This window comes from Scleropages formosus, chromosome 1 (genome assembly GCF_900964775.1).
Source record: "Scleropages formosus chromosome 1, fSclFor1.1, whole genome shotgun sequence".
Classification (NCBI taxonomy): Eukaryota; Metazoa; Chordata; class Actinopteri; order Osteoglossiformes; family Osteoglossidae; genus Scleropages; species Scleropages formosus.
Genome location: NC_041806.1, coordinates 1,257,909 through 1,277,053, shown reverse-complemented (window position 1 = coordinate 1,277,053; position 19,145 = coordinate 1,257,909). Strand labels below are relative to the sequence as shown.

At 48.0% G+C, this 19,145-nt stretch overlaps 1 protein-coding gene across 5 annotated transcripts in view; it reads left to right on the top strand.

Moving 5' to 3' along the window:
• Positions 1-1,102: 1,102 nt before the first annotated feature.
• The window catches only part of LOC108931907 (glucagon receptor-like), a 40,349-nt gene continuing 22,306 nt past the window's right edge, over positions 1,103-19,145 (top strand). For 3 of the 5 annotated variants that reach the window (XM_018748002.2, XM_018748001.2, XM_018747996.2), the window contains exon 1: positions 1,103-1,454. The gene's annotated coding sequence lies outside the window, so the exon portion shown is untranslated. The other 2 variants (XM_018747999.2, XM_018747998.2) reach the window with 2 other exon arrangements.

Sequence of the window (19,145 nt, the reverse complement as noted above, 5' to 3'; positions counted from 1 at the left end):
GATGAAATCATATTTCATATTTCACTGTGGTGATTCCTTCTCGTGTGCAGCTTATGAAAGAGTCCCTTGGAGCAATTCTGCGGGTGGTCCGCTGACCTGTGTCCACCGGGGGGAGGTGGTTAAGGACAGGGGCTTCGAACGGAAGCGTCGCCTGCGCGTGTCCCAGAAACCCTGAGAACTGCCTTGTAATGAATTCTTTATTAAAATGGTCAACGTGGGGTCACTTTTATCAGCATATCCGTAAGAGCCGATGATGCAGGAGCAACGGATGGTCCCGGGTTCAAATCTCCCTGCACCCTGCGAGCCTTAATCCAGGAAAGTGTAAAATTGACGCAACTGGCTAAATAATTTTGAGTAGCTCAGACTATGAACGTATCGCTGTAAACCAACTTGCACGAAGAATACTAATAATAGTACTACTGAGAATAATAATACTATTGACAGTACTAATGATGTCAAGAATAAATTGCTGAATGTATGGGAGCAGGAGCCACCTGTGTCCAGCTGTCCTGAGCTGTGTGGCACCGTCACCCCGCCAGGACGGGTCCCCGGGGTGTGACCCACCGAAGCCAGGAGGCGCGCACCCGGGACCCCTGGCCCGCTCATCCCGCCACGAACCCGGAGCCGCTCCCCGAATTCCCTCCCGAGGCCGCAGATGTCACAGCAGTCGGAGTTCCGTGAGAAACGTCACGTGACAAGCGGGACACAGACACGTTTGTAGGCATCGTGACCAAAAGGCTTGCCATCCATGACCATGTGCGACCCAAACCCCGATATTATACGTTCTGCTGGGACACGTGCCGTGGCTCTCGGACCCGCGTCCGGCAAACCCACGAACGCATCCATCATGTTTTGCAGTGAGTGACACAATACATTCAATTTCGGGCTTCTGACCCTTGTACCTTTCTGCTTTCGACAAACATTGAGCAACGACGATGAGCGGCACGCGCGCGCATTCCGCGCGACCTGTCACACTGCTTCCCCTCACCACTTCAATGCACCCGCAACCCCGCCCCCTCACCTCCACCCACGCGCCGCCGCCGCCGCCGCCGCCACCGCTACAGCCGCTGCTCTCCGGGTTTCTGCGGTGACGTCACACGGGAGCAAAGAGCCGCCCGGCAGCCGCACGCGCTCACTCACTGTGCTCTCGCGCACCGCAGACCGTCCGGCGCGGGAGTCGCGCGCGCGCGCTCACTCACCGCCGTGGCAGTTTTGAAAAGAAGAGAAAAGAAAGAAGGAGAAAAGAAAGAAAGAAAGAAAGAAAGAAAGAAAGAAAAGAAAAAGTGCAGCATGAATCATGATGGTGTTGCCGGGACGCAAAAGCGAGACAAGAAGAAGAAGAAGAAGTGTGTGTCAGACTAGTGACAGCAGCGATGATGACCGACCGACCGACCGACCGAGCGAGCGGAGGAGTTTGAACACACGCCGGTCCGACGGATAACTGTTTTGAGCAGGTGAGCGACGACGCATGACACTTTCTGTTTCTCTGGACCGCTGCGGACCGGACCCCCTCACCCGACCCCCCCCTCCCGCGCCGTGCGTGGCGTGTCCGAGTGCTGCTGCTGAGTGTCCGACCGCCGTCTCGCGTCATGCGATGAAGTGTCAGGGCGCCCACGCGAGACGGCGGTGTGTCGCGACACGGCGCCCACGAGGTAAGCAGCGACCGTAACGTAAGCGTAAGACATAAGTGCCTCAAAGTTTGAGAAACTGACTCGCGCCTTTATTCCTGCTGCTGCTGTGTTCCACTGTTTCGTCGTGTTCTTCTCGCTGCTCGGCGGCTTCCTGCGGCCTGCGGACGGCGCGCAAGTTGGACGGAACGACGTGACCGTGTCGTGTCTTTCACTCGGGCTCTTGCACTTCTCCTGAAGGAAGGACCTCGGTCTCTCCTCCAAACCTCACACCGGTATCTGGTGTCCCCCTCCCGGTGACACGTCCCACGGCGTCTCCGCGCCTCGCGCGTATCTCGACAGACAGCCGACCGCCGTTTCCCGTGGGCCTCCGAGATACCGGCGGTCTCTGACGTGGGACCTGCGGGAAAGCGCGACACTCGGGTCTCTCTCCACAGATCTGCTCCGACGTCACAGCGTCCATCACCTTCTCCTCACGTTCCTATGGATTCTCCTCGTGTTCTCCTCGAGTTCCTGTAGATTCTCCTCGTGTTCTCCTCACGTTCCTAAGGTATTCTCCTCACCTTTACCTCACGTTCCTAAGGTATTCTCCTCACCTTTACCTCACGTTCCTAAGGTATTCGACTCATATTTTCATTGCATTCTTGGGTTCTCATGGTGTTCTCCTCATGTTCATGTCGTATTCTCAACACGTCCTCACAATATCCTCCACACCCCGTTGAGGGCTCGCGCAGGTCCCGTAATTAATGCCCCCACGCACATTTCTTCTCTGTTTCCAACAGTCACACTGTTATACCGTAAACGGAGCCGTCGCACTCGCTGCCGTTATTTGGGTGAGAAGTTAACCGGCGAACTCGATGACGGCAACAATTTACTTTCTCAGGATTAAGGGACCTGGTCGCTTGCTTCCTCACCAAATTATGGACCTCTCCCTCTGTCTCTTACACACACACACACACACACACACACACACACACGCGCACAAAAGGTTCGTAAATGGGACGTCAGACCATAACTGCAGCTGTATCCCTCTCTGCTGCATCTGGACGTGTCGGAATGCTTGCTGTGTTCAATCCTTGTTGGGCTTGTACTTTGATTGGACAACAGTGTGGGACTTTACCTGTCGCTCCCTCCTTCGAAACCCCCCCACGCTTTCTTTTGTCGTTTGTTAAAGGAAAATCTCTTTATCTCATGCAAACCGTATCCCTGTGGGGCACCTCATACGCAACATAAATCATGGACTTTACACTAGTTTGGCCACATGGACCTCAGATTGGGAGTACCGTGGTTTTTGCCGCTTTGCCCCCAGACCGTCGTTTGAGCCGCGTGCCCGGCGTTTGTGCTTTGCTGTCTTTGCACGAGTCCCGATAAATGAGGCACTGTAACCACACTTAAAGACGCCCTGGAGGGCCCTTATGTTCCAGGTTAATGTCTCGCTCTCCTTCTATTACGGGAAAATAAACAAACAGAGGGGCCATAAAAGAGCTACTTCAGTCACACCTCAGATTATCGACCTTTTTATTAGGGATATTACTGGTGATTTAATTTTCAGGGAGAACCTCCATCAGCTGCTCCTTGTTGCAGTCGTGCGCTGTCCTGGAAATAGAGACAGTAACAGCCACCTACTTAAGTAACATCAGTTATATATGTACTAATAAAAGTCAAATAAAGAGCACAGCATAAATAGAAATAAAGACAGGCAGTGTGCTTTTCTTCTATCAACATGTAATGAAGTTGCCCTTTGAAAACCATTTGTGTGTGTTAGTTTTCAATCAGTTTATTCGGAATAGACTGCGGAATCAGCGATTTGGGTAATGACACAGTAAATGATTATTTATTTTTCATTGCCTGAGTAATTTCGACTCAAAGCAGCACATGATGGGATTAAGGAAATTCACTACATAAATACGCAGCATAACTTTTACATTTGAACAAACTGTCGCCTTAACAGTTTTCAGAATAGTTCATCAGTTATGTTGTGTGTTATGAATAAGTGCAAATGAAGGTCTAGAGAACAGGTGAAATATTTCAGCAGTGCAATATTTTACATTTTATTCATTTAAGTTGCACCGATTGTTTGCCAGACTCATCTGGAAGGCTGGACCATTCCTGTACATTTTTCACATTTCATATTACATATACATTTGCAAGCTTGGTGTACAGCTGTTCAGATGTGCATTCACAAATGTGTTTTTTGCTAAAAACATGCATAACCAACACTATTACATAGGATTTAACTGGCTGCACGATGCTTTTTGTCAAATATAAACTGTTTTGCAGAAACACTGGATGGCGTAGTGGTTAGTGCCGTTGTCTTGTAATTACAATGTTCTTGGGTTCAACTTCCAAGTACCCTTAGTCAAGGTATTTACCTTGAATCGGTACAATAAATATTACCCTGATGTATAAATGGTTAAATCATTACAAGTAGCTTGCTGTGCAAAGCTCATATTATAAGTGACGTTGGAGAAAAGTATCAGAAAAGAAACAGTACCCAGTAATATTTTGTGCATTGAAAAGTTGCTTACAGAACACCAGTAAATGTGGTAAAATGTATTTGTCGAAGGACTGAGTCAAGGTACAGTTTTGCACCGCCCACCCCGATGCTGCCTGTGTTGTCCATACCTTTAGTCCAAAGGGAATGCGCAAGGACTGAAAATTGCCGTGGGACAGCATCGTATGTCATGAACCCAGAGTTATATATATTATTACTGGGTAAGCTCCAAAAAACATGATTAATTCCTGGGAGCTGTTGCTCACATGTAAGGCATGTTCAGTGAGCTACCCAGGCTTTTTAATTCGCAACTTAATCTCAGCTCGTTGCAGTAATCTACATGGATCTATATCATCTTATAGAAGATGAGAACGTCTTCAATTTCCAGCATTCAGCGCAGCACTTGACCTTTTTAACTGCTACTGAATTTCCTTATCTATAATTTTCAATGTAATACTCAGCAAGCATGTGATGATAAGAATGATAAGAATTATGCCTTTCACTCCCTCACAAAGATTTTGATCACCTATGATCCAGTATGACCTTTTTGGTTTATTATTTTGATAACAGCTGGAGTTTTTCCTCTTAGATAACATGAACTCACAGCAGATTTTGACATCGGCAGCTCAAACGTGAGGGAACCGTTTCAGACAGTTCTCACCATTGGACTGTCAGCGTTCCTGGAGACAGTCGGGGCACCTTTTATCTTACGGTTCATTTGATCCAGCGGTGTGCGTTAGTGTGCGGCTTTCGGAGACAAATTTGATTGCTCCGCGTATATTTTGCACACAAATACGCGGTTGTACAGCCGGTAGGAAGGTCACGAGCCGACCAGCCACATTCCGCTGAACTTTGAGTACCTCTGCAGTTTGAGCTGGACATTCCTGCAGAATATCATCCTTTGGTGACTGGCCATTTTTGCACTTTAATTTCTTGAGAAATAAGAATGAAAGGGCGGTATGAAAGCTCAGAGGGTAGCTAGTGCTGGGAAATGTGAATGTTTATATCCATGCTTGCGCCGTCGGGGAAGGTGCTGGTTTTCTTCAGACAAACTCCTCGCTTGCTTGACTGGGTGCCCAGTGTGTTGGGGCAGCCGGTCGACTCCAAGGCTCTGCTCCAGCTTCCGGGGTTGGAGATGACAGCCTTGCGGTATGAGATGTTTATATCGAGGACAGAGTGTGGTCATAAAGAAGGAGCGACCCCTCCCTCAGCCATGCATTCATCTCCTACCTTTCAGAGCGCTGAATGGATCTGCTTCCTCTCCCACGTGCTGTATTCCTCATAGTCTTAAAATCTGCGATCTGGATGTGGCTTTGCTTTCGTGGGCCACAGGTAGACGATACCAACTACTGGATGCCATATGTGCTTCTTTACTGTTGTACGGTTCTTTGGCGACTGGAGTTTCTGAGTGGCCTGTTCCTTCCTTAGGTGCCACCATCATGTTGAAGTCCCTCCATTCCTGTGAGCAAGTCCTGAATGAAAGAGATTCTGCATATAGGTGGCTTGAACTTTCTCTCGCTGACTTGGCCTCTAACCCCTGACCTTTGAGGTCAACCTTTCTGCCAGGACCAGACAGTTGGATAAGCATGGGCTGTGTCAGCTGAGCATCCTGCTTCTTTTCTTACTCTCCTGCTGCTTCCTTCTTGTTGTCCCTTTATTTTTCACGCAATTCTGACTGGAGGAATTTGAGTGGAGCACTTTGCTCGGGGTGGCAGCCATTAGCCGATTTGCCTGATGTGCAAGCGGTGCAATTATTCCAGCAGCTCTTAGGTAATGAGGCCACGAATGCAACAGGAAAGGCGAAAACATTGCAGCTCTCGAAAACCACAAATCCGAGGGCATAATGCTTAACCACAAGTGTTTCTGTTCGACGAGGGCCATGCATCACCTCGTTTACCAGCAGGACACACGACATTGTATCTGAATGAGAAAATATTGCGAGGTTCGGAGACTCTGTTTACATCTGGGGCCAAGGTGATATCGCCAGGCGCTAAACTACACACTCCTGGGCTACAGAAACGTCTGCGCTGCATCTGTTCGTACCATTGGCCATGTACACTTTTACGCACAGGAGAGGTCAGTGACCATTGAGAGGGGAAGTCAGGTCAGGCATGTGCTATATTTAAGCGTGCTTCAGAGCTCTCGAAAAAACACTAAACCTTGGGTCATGGCTACAGGAAAAAAATACTAAACAGAACAAAAAAAAAAAAAAAACAGGAAAACGGAGTCAGTGATTCATGAGTGTGAGTAAGATGCAATGTGTGTGAGGTTGGCTTGCAACTTCTTGCTTTTCTGCTGAAGGGATGTGCTCCTCACAGTGCAGTAGAGGCATGAACAGATATTTAAGGAACGAGGGTTTGGAGAAGCAGGAACGGACCGTCATCGATATGACGGCACAGGAAAGACGGGACTGGGCAACAGCACGGCTGGCCCCTGGAAAGAGGCGTTGAGATACTGTCCTTCTGGATGTATCGCGAAAGTACGATAGCCTCTATTCTACCATGTTGGGCTCCAGTTCCTAAAACACATCACCATCAGAAGGCCTAGTCCAGATAAGTCTAAAGGCAGTGTGTGGAAAAGACTCCCCTGGTGGTTCCTGGATAAAGCTGAGGCCGCATCAGACGGAGGATGGATAGCAAGATTGTTTCTCTGCCCGTCTGCTCAGCAGGTTTTACTGTGATAAACATTATCTTCTTCCGATCACAGGGGAGAACTAAGACTTGCTTGTAGGAACTGAATTGACGTGTTTATTTTTTATCGACCGTAATCAAGGTCCATAGTCTGACTTTTTTTTTCTTTTCCAAATGACCTGGGTGTGTGTGTGTGTGCGCGTGTGCGTGCATGCATGCGTGCATTTGCATAGGTGCAGTTGTATGTTGGTGCATGAACTTTGGTGCGTGTGACATACGTCTATGACTCTGTGTGTGTGTATGCAACTATCTGGAAGTGAGTGTGTTCATGCTTGTGAACTCGGTCCTCCTTTGGTTCAAGTTCAAATCCCCTGCAACGAGTGAAAATAATGCTCACATAAATAGCCTGCTGTCCCACATCCACCCTGCGATAAGCACGCTGCCTCGTCGCCTCTGACCTCGAAGGTTGCCCTGCCCTGCCCTGCCCTGCCCTGCCCTGCCCTGCCCTGCCCCCGAACGGTGCTGCAATTCCACTGGTGCTGCAGAGGGTCCTTCTTCTTGACCTTAGCAGGCATCAAGTATGCTGGGGCTCGTTTGTGTACTTACAGGAAACAATCAGTCATTTCATTTGTGCTTGCAGTTACATACACAGTAAAATGGTGTTCGGCACTCTCGGCGTCGAAATTTAACGTCAGTTTGTGTCGCTTTGTTAACTGTTACCCGGCTCTGAAAATGCTGCTTCATAATACGAAACATTCTGCACAAGTGGATGGGCAAGAATCAGGTGTGTTTTCTGATTTTTCGCTTGATCTGCCACATGGCGGTGCTGTGCTGGGCTGCTTACGTTTTTAACTATCGATGTGCTGCCCTGAGGAATTGTTAAAGGTGTAAAAGCTGACAGGTGATTGTGTACCCCCACGATGAAGAAATTATTTGCGAGGCTTGAGAAAATCCGTCGGACTGGACTGTCTCCATTTTTGATTTTTCTGAAAAATCTTTGAAAACATCTTTTATTGAACAGCAAAATCTGAGCCGCCAGTATGGTGGACTGAATTGTTCTGCATACTTTCTGTGATTTGAACATTTACAGAACAAAACAAAAGGTTTTTGTTAACATTTGTCTCAGTTAATTAACACATACAAACAAATTAATTCATTAAGCAATTTGTTTCTTTTAGCTCATTTACATATATGAGTTGTAATTTCAAAACCTGCTGTTAGTGCAATTTTTTGACATATTGTTTATGGTAGAATAGCAAATTTTATGCCAAAAATGTTATAAATATGTCCACCAGGGGAAACCACATTTCTATGCCATTTTGACTAATAACCCCATTATTCTCATGATCAAACCGTCATCTGATGCAAAATTGATACACGATACCTTGGCAAAAGTTCTGTACCAAAATGTGCCGTTTCACATCTGAAGGACTTAAAACTGTACCCATACCTTGTACAGAGCTCAAAGTTATCACACACAGCCATCAGACTCTTCGGTAACTTCTTCTTCTCTAGATGTTTTGCTGACCATAATAGATTTTTGTTTATGATGCTTTTTTGCAGACAACTCCAGATCAGTGCCGCTGACCCAGAACTGCTCACTGTACCGATATGAAAGCACCACTAAGATATTCTTTGCAATCTGCAATGTGCTGATTGTGAAGGACATTGTTATATTAAACAGCAGCGCTGCCGCGCGCCAGTGAATATCCAGCATTTTGTTACAGTTTAACATTGTTTCAGTTATGCGACATTTTGGTGCCATCCACTGATTTTTACCTTTCTTTGCGCGCTGTCGTACAAGTCTCAAAAATATACTGACAAAAGAGACCGTAATCATCGCATCTCTTGTTTTTCTCATCCAAAGTGTTGAAATACTTGGCTTCCATACATTTGTTCCGCTATTGCAGTATTTTTGAAAAGTTATCTCCTCCTACATCGTGCGCTAGTGTGGCATGTTGCTCAGATGGACACCACCAGCACAACAGTCCTCCTGGGCCTTCCTTTAACAGCCTTTTAGGGTGTGTGGTCTTCTTGAGCCCCCCCGCGGCTTTCAGCACAGAACTTCTGCTACACAGTCACATGGGTCGGGCTCTGACACTTGACAAAATGCCCCAATCCTGCTCCTGCAAGAATCCGTACTGGCACCATAAACCAGTGCAGCTGCAAAATGATGGATTTACTTAATTCGTCTGTGAAGCCAAGCCTAACTATAAAGGCAAAAGTCATGGCATTTTGTTGGAAGACAAAGTCAATACTGCGGTACAAAAATAAGTGTGAGACCCACGGTGTCATTCGTTTGGCTGTCTCTTTTACCAGATCTGTTTTATTATTATTGTTACTGGCCATCCATCCATCCATCCATCCATCTGTTATCAACAACTGCTTGTTTATTAATGGGCTGAGCTTGTCTGGAGCCTGTCCTGGAAGCACAAGGAACACACTGGATGGGATACCAGTCAGTTGCAGGCCAACGTTGTCATTTATGAATGAACATTCATCAGCATTATTGGTGGTCACCCAATGCCACTACAAGAGTCAGAGCCATTTTTCCCTATTTTTGCACCTGACACTGGAGCCATTTTGACAGCAGTTGAGCTTCTGGGACCTGAACTCTGTGACCTTTAGCTCGCACGTCTAGTTCGGGACACGGGACCACTGTTTGAGTGACGCTCGTGCACTTTGGAACACCTGCCACTCTGGGAGACTTTCCACTCAGTGTTTATCCAAGGTTCACTCAACGTTTACTCAATTACCATTGACCACTCTCGGCTTGGCCCGTGCAGGTCCTCACGGGGACACGGCGGTGTCAGCCTGGGAACCGCGGGACGCTAAACGGATTGGCTGCGAGCTTGTTCATTGAAGCTACTTAGATGCCTGAAGCGGCTCAAAAGCCCTCATCACACGCGTCGCGGAGCCTCGCCCCAGGGAATCCGATTACCGCCTCGCTTTTGCTCTGAGACACACTGGTGCTGATGTCATCAGCACGAGACATGTAACTGGTCCTCTCCGGGGAAATTAGCGTGAAGCGGAAGGTCACAAGTCAGTGGGATATGAGGACAGAACATCCTCTCCCTTAAGGTCAACGGGTTCATGCCACACACCTCTTTCTTTCTTTCAGAAACACAGGAGTTTTTCGTCCTTCTCGCTGGTGCTGCTGTTGCCCCCACTGTACCATGTTCCAGTGAGGGAAGCTCCCAAAAGTCCACCTCACTTCGCCCTGGGTTGCTATGGACTCACCTTCATCCCAGTCACTCTGCTGATTGATTGCCGTCAACAGCAACCCTAACCCTCTCTTCACATAGACATCTGCCCCAGACCAGTGTGATGCGATGAGGGGCACACCCAGACACCAGTGCAGATCTTGTGCAGGGCAACATGGTGAATTGGACCATCTTTGGGTCCCTGCTGAGAGGAGGCCTAGCCCTCACCAAGCCTTTGGTCATCTTCTGCATATGACATCATGGCTGTTTGAGGGCTGTCTACCCCACTTCTTCCCAGGTGCCCAGGTGCTTGAGAAGACCCATGTCTTGAGTGCTTCGTTATGGCAACAGGGGGCCTAAAACCAGTCAAAGGCACATAATGTGGTGCAGTGACATACCAACACTTGCACTTTATCTGGGATCCCGGCAGTAGGTGATGAATGATAAATGATGCTCCTCAACCGGGCAAGTTTTCCGTTTCTCCGGACCACTTCTGACAAGTCTTTCTCCTGCAACTTCGTGGTTACGACAGTTCTCCCCTAGTTTCCAAGACAACAGTTCAGAGTGTCCAATGTTGGTGGCATTTATAAGCCTTCAGCAAAAATAAATTATAATAATTTTTAAAAAAATCGTGAAATGTTTTTTAAAATCCACCTTGCATCTCAGTTCCATATTCATACCACATGACAATGACTTGCATATTGTGGGTCTTGCTTTGCGGTAGCATGTCTTTGTCGTCATTGAACGAGCCATGATGTTCAAACCCAAGGCTACATCATGCATTGGCTTCATGTGGCACATACTGTTTGTCCAGGAATACATGAGATCCCCTGCATGTGAAATATTTTAATAGAGGATCATATCTGTGGGGTCTTGTTTCTCTGCTGAAATACTGATGTTTTGCTAAGCGTTGCACAAATGTTCATATTTGCTCTGTGAAATATAAAAATTATTACCTTCTTGTGTCTCATATAAAGGGAAATGTGGGATTTGCCCGAATCAGACAGTAAGAGGCAGCTCTGCGGAGACGTGGGAATCACCGTTCCGGCTGAATTCACAGCGGAATTGAAGCCCCGAGTCACATCTTCGCTCACGGCCCTCGGGGGTCTTACCGCTCCCTCGGAGCACAAAATTGAAGTTCCGCCATACGTGCTGCAGATGCATCCTTCAGTTTTTATTCCCACCTGCACTTGGAGATGTCCCTCAGCGAGCTTCCAGGTGCCCAGGTCTTTGTAGCAAAGCGAGTGCACAGCTGTGGTACGGTAATGAGCGGTACGCACAGGACGGGCTGCTTTATAGCTCAGATGATGCTTTGCCGCAAAAGTGACAGTGAAATGTCCCTTTATACAGTACAGCTGTGCAGTATTTACCCTACTAATTCAGGGTAAGCACCTTACTCAGAGGTGCTCCTAAAAGAGCACGGACTTGAACCAGCACCCTTCTGGTTACTAGTTCATGTTCTCAACGACCTCACTACCCGAGAACAGTTAGGGGTCATTATGGATCGGCGGTCAGTGTAAAGAGAAATGTGTTTCGGGTTAGTTTGTGACTCTGAGTCGCCCGTAGTGTATGTGTGTGTGTGTGTGTGTGTGTGTGTGTGTGTGTAAGTGCGTGTGAGAGAGGGAGAGAGACTGGTCGGTAGTTTGTGGCACACGGTAGCAGGGCACTTAGACAGATGAGCAGATGGATTTGTGTTTCAAGGCAGCACTGTCTCACCACCTCCCTGACAGATGGGGGCACATGGATGGATCGTTTTCACGTCGTTTTTACCACGTGACGGTGAACGTATTTTCGTTTTGCGTTTGTAAGACCCACGTGGCTCCCGGTTCCAGGAAACCCCCTTTGCTTGCAAGGTCCCGCCGCACTTCCATTTGTTGAACAATGATTCATAGCACTTTAATTCCAAACATTTAATCTCATTATTCATATCACGGTATTGATTTTTAAAAATGCTCCACATCAAATACTCAAGGCATTTTCATTAGTGGCCGGTTCGAGATGAGTCACTGTGGCCTGCAGCCGTGTCATCGTGCACGGAGGGCGAACCCTTCTCCATCAGGGGCACAGAGCACATCCATTGTATTCAGCCTTCAGAACAGGTTGGCGTTGAGGTGACCCCCTATGGAGACGCTGGCTGTCGTGCTCCTGACCATGGTGAACATGGTACATCCCTTGCGGCCGGTGCAGGTGCAGCTGTGGGTGAAATCCGTGCCGGTGACCGGTGTCGGTGAAGCCAAGCGTGGTGTTTGTGCAGTGAGGCCCGATGTTGTTTTAATTCATGTGCTGCCATGGAAACCAGGTGTTGTGGTAGCAGAGTCTTAATGATGGCGATGAGGAGGGAACCGGCTTCCGTGTGGAGGGATCCATTTGCGGTGTACGAACGGTCACTCGCGGTCTTCAGAAACCGCCCTGCTCTAACCCCCCCCACCTTTTTCACGTGGTAATCTATTATTATTCATTATTGCAGTACACTTCTTTATGCAGCAGGGTAGTTTTTACTCCGCCAACGGCCGGGGTCAGTTGTTGGAATAGCGGTTTGAGCTCCTCCAGTGTTACAGATTTAAATCTCAGCTCCTGCTGTAGGACCCCTGGTCAAGGTACTCTCCTGCCAGAAGACACCGTCTTGCTGGTTTTTGCTTTTCAGCTGAATTGTGGGTAGAAGATCTAGAGAAAGGGAAAAAATGAGGTCGGGAATCAGCTGCTGTCACCCCTCCTCTTCTCCTCCACCCACCACCTCACCTCGCCTCCTCCGTCCAGCTCGTCCTCGTCTCCCCCTCCCTCCTCATTTGTCTTCCTTCCTCCCCTGCTCTTCATTCTGTAGCTCCCCCCCACCTCCAGCAATCACTCTATACGCTCCCACGATCCCCTTCCGAACCCTCTTCTCTTTCCGTCCCTTCTCCTTCCCTACATCTTGCTCTCTCTCTCTCTCTCTTGCTGCTCGAACCTTGCTCCTCCTCCTGATTCTTCTCCACGGCGTGTGCCAGTTCAGTCCTGCTCACTTGGCTCTCTCTCTTTCTGTTCACACGCACTGTGTGTTACATGCTGTGAACTTCTAGTGGATCGAGAGGTGGTGCAGTGGTTAGGGCGTCACCCCAAATCCAAAGGACCCATGTTCCAATCCCACCTCCTGCTATAGTACCCTTGAGCAAAGTACTTACCCATCAATACAGTAAAAACTACCCAGCTGCATAAATGGGAAAATAAGCGTAAGAAGCTTAATATTGTAAGTAATGCTGGAGGAATGTGTCCCGTGAATAATGGTTGTGCATGTATTAATTACACTAAAATGGTCATATCATAATTAATTCGTTACTATTTACATTCACTTATAAATATTAAAATACACACACACACACTCTCTCTCTGAAACCACTTGTCCCAAGCGGGGTCACAGCAAACCGGAGCCTACCCCGGCAACACAGGGCATAAGGCTGGAGGGGGAGGGAACACACCCAGGACGGGACACCAGTCCGTCACAAGGCACCCCAAGCAGGACTCGAACCCCAGTCCAACCCACTGCGCCACCGCGTCCCCCAGTATTAAAATAATTAGTAATAATGAATACATTTAATTATTTAGCAGACACTTTTCTCTAAAGCAACTTCCAATGAAGTCTATGTAGTGTTATCAGCCCACACACCTTATTCAAAGTGACTTACACTGCTAGAAACACTACTTACACTGGTAGATACACTACTTTCAATGGGTCACTCATCCATACATCAGTGGAACACACACACACTCTCTCTGTCACTCACACACTATGGATGAACCTGAACAGCATGTCTTTAGACTGTGGGAGGAAACCAGAGCACCTGGAGGAAACTCACACAGACACAGGGAGAACATGCAAACTCCACACAGACTGAGTGGGGATTGAACCCCTGTCCTCTTGCACCACTCAGGCACTATGAGACAGCAGCACTACTTGCTGTGCAGCAACAACAACAACAACAGAAGAGCTCAAGAGTAGTCACACGCAGGTCATACTGCTTGTTCAGATGATGCATCTTGTTCAGAAGACACATCTAATGAACCATAGGTGTTTGACCTCCACCGTTATTAATGATTAAAATGCGATAACTAATATATACTGGGAATGGAGAGATGCCCCTGCTGGACCCTTCAAGTGTGTTTTTTTTCTTAAACATGGTACTTTCAGAAAGCTGCTTGTCTGTAATGTGACTAAATTCCTCTGGATGAAAGCATCTTCAGAGCGGATGAGTGATGCACACGGTCCTGCAGCAGTGCTTCAGCAGGGTAAATCGGTGTAAATACTGGGGACTTTGGGCTCGGAGAGCTGCCCGAAGTGTGCCCGCTGCAGAGGTTGGGTACGGATGTCACTGTGGCATGATCCAGCTTGGCAGCGATCCTACCACAATGTGGCAGGGTGGAGATGAGATGGTGATGATGGAACCCTGATTTGCGTGGTGCCCTGCTGCCTTTATCGATGCGCTATTTCCTCCCCTCTACAGGTGAACTTTGACCTTGTTACAGCAGCGTTACTTAACCTTTAACACAGTTCTTCTGACAAAGGCTAAAAATTGCAGCAGACTGCTCAGTGGGGGCAAACCCCCCCCATTGGGCCTTGGGTCTCCAGCTGCTCTCGTACCTGTTTCCAGGACCTCGCTGCGTTGTAACAGCATTTTGCAAATTGCTTCGGGTCCCAGAAATAGCCTCGTTCCATTTCCCGTGCAAAGAAGTAACCTTTTGATTCAGCACTGGGAGGGAATCAGGCACATCCAGCTGGGCTCAAGCACACATGGGGTGTGCGGGGGCGCCCAGGGTGACCTCTCATTGGGGTCACGAGCCACGAGCGTCCGTCAAGTGCCTACAGGATGGGGCAGGACACCTCTTCTGCCACGCGGTCAGACTAGTAGGAGCAACAACTGTCCACATGTTCACATATGCGTTTGTGATCTCTGCCAACCAACCAAACTAGCTGTACTGACTGTCCTAACCTCACCATCCGAGGCTGTTGGATGCGGAAATGAGGTTCCAGTCACAGGTGCAGGGCGCTGGACGGCCACACAAGCGACGAGGCTCAGGTGCAGCCAAAGTGTTTCAATGGACGGTTGGGGGACAGGACTTTGGTGAGCTGTGCCTGGAAGAGCGTGGATGTTGTTGCTGACAAAAGCTCCTTTTTTTGTGTTTTTTTTGGGAGTATTTCCCACTGTACATTGTTATTACTAAGAGCTCCGTCGGTCCTCCTCTGTTCGTTCCTCGAACCCCGCACACCTGGCTCGTCTCAGAGGATAAATCTGCAGAGCGGCTGTGTTCTCCATCGAGGTTAATTGGAGTGATTAGTGATGTTGGGTCAGTTAATGACGCAGCTTGGTTTAGCGGACATTCGCAACGTGACATAACGATGGGCAGCTCGTTTTAATAAACCATCAGCCATGTGGCCGTGCCGTTCCTCCGCTGAGCCGCGGGGAAGGATCTGCTCTCTGTTGACATGGAGCCCCCATTGCATTCTGTTTCCATGAATGAAACATGCATTTTACACTGATATAACTGGTGGGAGAAAAATCATATGGATACACTGTCTAGTATCACTGTATGACGCACATCGATGTTGGTAATTAGCATAAATTTGCGCCGTCAAGTTGTTGCCGTTCTTCAGAATCTCTTCGGTCCGTGTGAAGGATGGCTAAAGAAACAGACAAACAGAAGAAGAAATTAATAAGAAACAAGGCCTCGAGGACCCGGCTCTGCAATCACACAGAGTGATTACATTATTCATGCTCCAGTAAGCGAGAAAAAAAGCCAAGTGTACGTAGCCAGAGCAGATGCTGCGCTTCACCATTAGTGTACAAAGCCGATCAGAGTAATGCTGTGTTGTGCTGTGTTCTACTGCGGTGTCTAAGAGCAGAAGAAGGGCAATCAAACAACAGCATTACATTAATTACAGCGGCGTCCTCTCTGAGGTGAAGGCCGGGCTCATACCTGTGTAACCTACATTCATTCATTTATACGATACGTTTATGTCGTCGTGGTGGCGCAGTGGGTTGGGCCACAGTCCTGCTCTCCAGTGGGTCTGGGGTTTGAATCCTGCTTGGGGTGCCTTGTGGCTGACTGGTGTCCTGTCCTGGGTGTGTCCCTTTCCCCCTCTGGCCTTATGCCCCGTGTTCCCGGGTAGGCTCCGGTTCCCTGTGTGTGTGTGTGTGTGTGTGTGTGTGTGTGTGTGTGTGTGTGTGTGTGTGTGTGTGTGTTCATGTTGTCGCTTTGTGATGCAGCAGGTAGCGCTGCCACCTCATAGTGCCGGGAGCTTCTTGGTCGTAGGTTTGAATCCTTCTGAGTCTGTCTAGCATTTGTGTTTACACAGTCTGTCTAGCGAATTTCCTCCGGAGGCTCTGGTTCCCTCTCACATTTCAAAGAAATATGTTTCCGGGTGAACTGGTGACACTAAATTGTGTTCATGTGGCTACCTTGTGATGACCTGGTGTCCCTTCTAAGCTGTATGCCTCCTAGCCTAGTGCCCAGTGGTGCCGGCATTGGCTCTGAACTGCTGTGACCCTGACAAAGACAAGAAGTTAACAGAAGAAAGTGAGCGACAACTTTCTAAGGTGACTTAGAAATTCAGGTTTGTGCACAAAGCACCTTACAACAATTTACCCATATATAGCGCTCGGTTATTTATGGTATAAGCTCAAGGTAAGTGTCATAATCAAAAGTACTGAAACAGGAGTTTGGAATGCACATCCTTCAACTGCAAGGCAACAGCTCTAACCTCTACTCCACCTGCTGCCCATACAATAGCTTTTTTATAGCGTTGCACTGATGGCAGAAAGATTTCATATAAAATGATGTGTAAATGTGCCATTTGTTGTCTTTTAGTATGAAGATCCAATACACTTGGTCATGCCTTGTTTCCATCCTACTCTCCAACCTTGACCCCACTTGAACGATTCCCCCAGTGAGACACAGAGGACCAGCATGATTTTCCTCTATGTTTTGTGTTCAATTGGGTTTTGATCACAGTTGACTTTCGGTTACCCAGCTTTCCTTCATTGCTTAAGGACACATCATATTCTGTTATGCAAAGTAAAAGCACAACATTGCCACCCTTTAAAAAAAAAAGTTTCCAAGCATGCTGGTACATGTGTAGCCAATGGTAGAGGGAACGCTGAACAATTTCAGTCCCAGGATGATATTTTAGGTTGGTATCGTTAAATTAAAGGGGCAGAAGATGACGTGTTGGTTACAGCTGCTGCCTTACACGTGAACGACCCGTGTTTGAATCCCACCTCCTGCTCTAGTACCCTTGAGCAAGATACTTACATTGAATTGTCCTAGTAAAAACTACTCTGCTCTTTAAATGAGTAGCCCAGTGTAAGTATCTTAAAATTGTAAGGTTTTTCGGAGAAAAGTGTCCGATAGAGAGATAGATAAATAAATAAATAGAATGACAGAATGAGCTTTCAAGAGCAATCTGACAAATGCTTGTCAAGGGGGACTGAGAATATGCCTGCCAGTCTGTCCAAAGACAAGATGTAGTCATAAGCACTGAATGTTAGCACTGCAGCAGCTTTTTCTGCACATCTCAAATTATGGCCACTGGCAATTGACAACACTGGGATGCAGGCTGGAGCATTATGATAAAACACATCTTGGGTATAGCCCATTTCTACTTTTTCTTTGCAGGGGGCAGCCTGAGGATTACGTGCACGTGACTATAGCACACTTAACGTAGTTCAGGGATCATTTCACCTGAGAACCGCTGTATCTCCTTGGCCAGTCGTTTACGCATCGCAGCTGGCGCTTGCCAGCAGCACGCTTTGCCGGCACACATCTACCTCTCAAAGGTATCGCACGCTGACAGAGATGAGAGGAAAATTCAGACTCGAGTGTTGACCCCTGAGGCGCCCCGTTTCTTTTCAGTGTGTTAAGCTGAATGGACATTAGCCCTAACCTTAACCTGAACCCCCTTCAACACATGCGGTCTGTCGAGGCAGCGTGCTGGCAGCCACCGTGAGGGCGAGCATGAGCGAAGGGGAACTGGCAGAGTTAGCCTGTCTGTGGTTTGTCTGCCATGGGTCCCGGGAACGAGATGCTGCTTATGCAACGCGGTGCATCGATGAGTCGAATGGAAGGTTGCAGAAATGGCAGCATCCGCAGGATGTGCGCACGCCTGTGCCGGTGAGGGAAGGGTCAGCAAGGAGGGCAGTCGACTTTTGTCTCTCGCTTCTAAGTTTGTTGTTCTTACCCTCCAACATACCTTTTGTTACACACAGCATTTCTTATATGATATACATACATATTTAAATATTTCACCTTCAGTTTATCTCTGCATTGCACGCACATCAGCATGTCATCCCAGGGTGCTCAGCAAGGAATAATACAAATGCAGCACAGAGAGCCATGTGCCAACTATCATGAGCAACGATAGTCAAGATCCAAATATAAAGAAGAGTGTGAGACAAAGCTAGAAGGCACTGAGGAAGAGGAAACAAAACTCCAAAAGCTGGAACAGGTGATAAACTGGGGATCTGAGGCCAACTAGCTGCACACTGTTCCTTTGGCACTCTTTCACTGTAAAGCTATGGTAAATGTTTCACAGAAAGTTAATACCATGTTACCATTTAGTAGTATACCTTAGGTGTTACATATTCAGTAATGCCATTCGCTGTGTTATTTATATACACACACACTTCCTGAACCGCTTGTCTCATACGGGGTCGCGGGGAACCAGAGCCTAACCCGGCAACTCGGGGCGTAAGGCCAGAGGGGGAGGGGACACACCCAGGACGGGATGCCAGTCCGTCGCAAGGCACCCCAAGCGGGACTCGAACCCCAGACCCACCGGAGAGCAGGACCCGGTCCAACCCACTGCGCCACCGCACCCCCGTGTTATTTATATATTCATCTATTAATTATATAGCCCTTCTTGCCCTCCAACAGATATTCTGATTTCACAAGCTACAGCATCTGTGAGCGGGTCCAGTGTAGTCGTTACAGGTACCACCTCAACAACAGTCAACCCAGTCTCTGACTCCAGCTCCTGTCTCTGGTCCTGATTAATACTAATATACGATCCACAGCTAGGTCTAGACCTGCTCCGTTCTCTGATCGTAATCTAGACTGTGATCTTCAGATATGAAGCGTACTTTGTACTGGATCCGGTCTGCATGCCTCAGGTGCAACCGTGCCATTTTTGGGACTGGTTTTGTGCTTGTCCAAAACACTCATC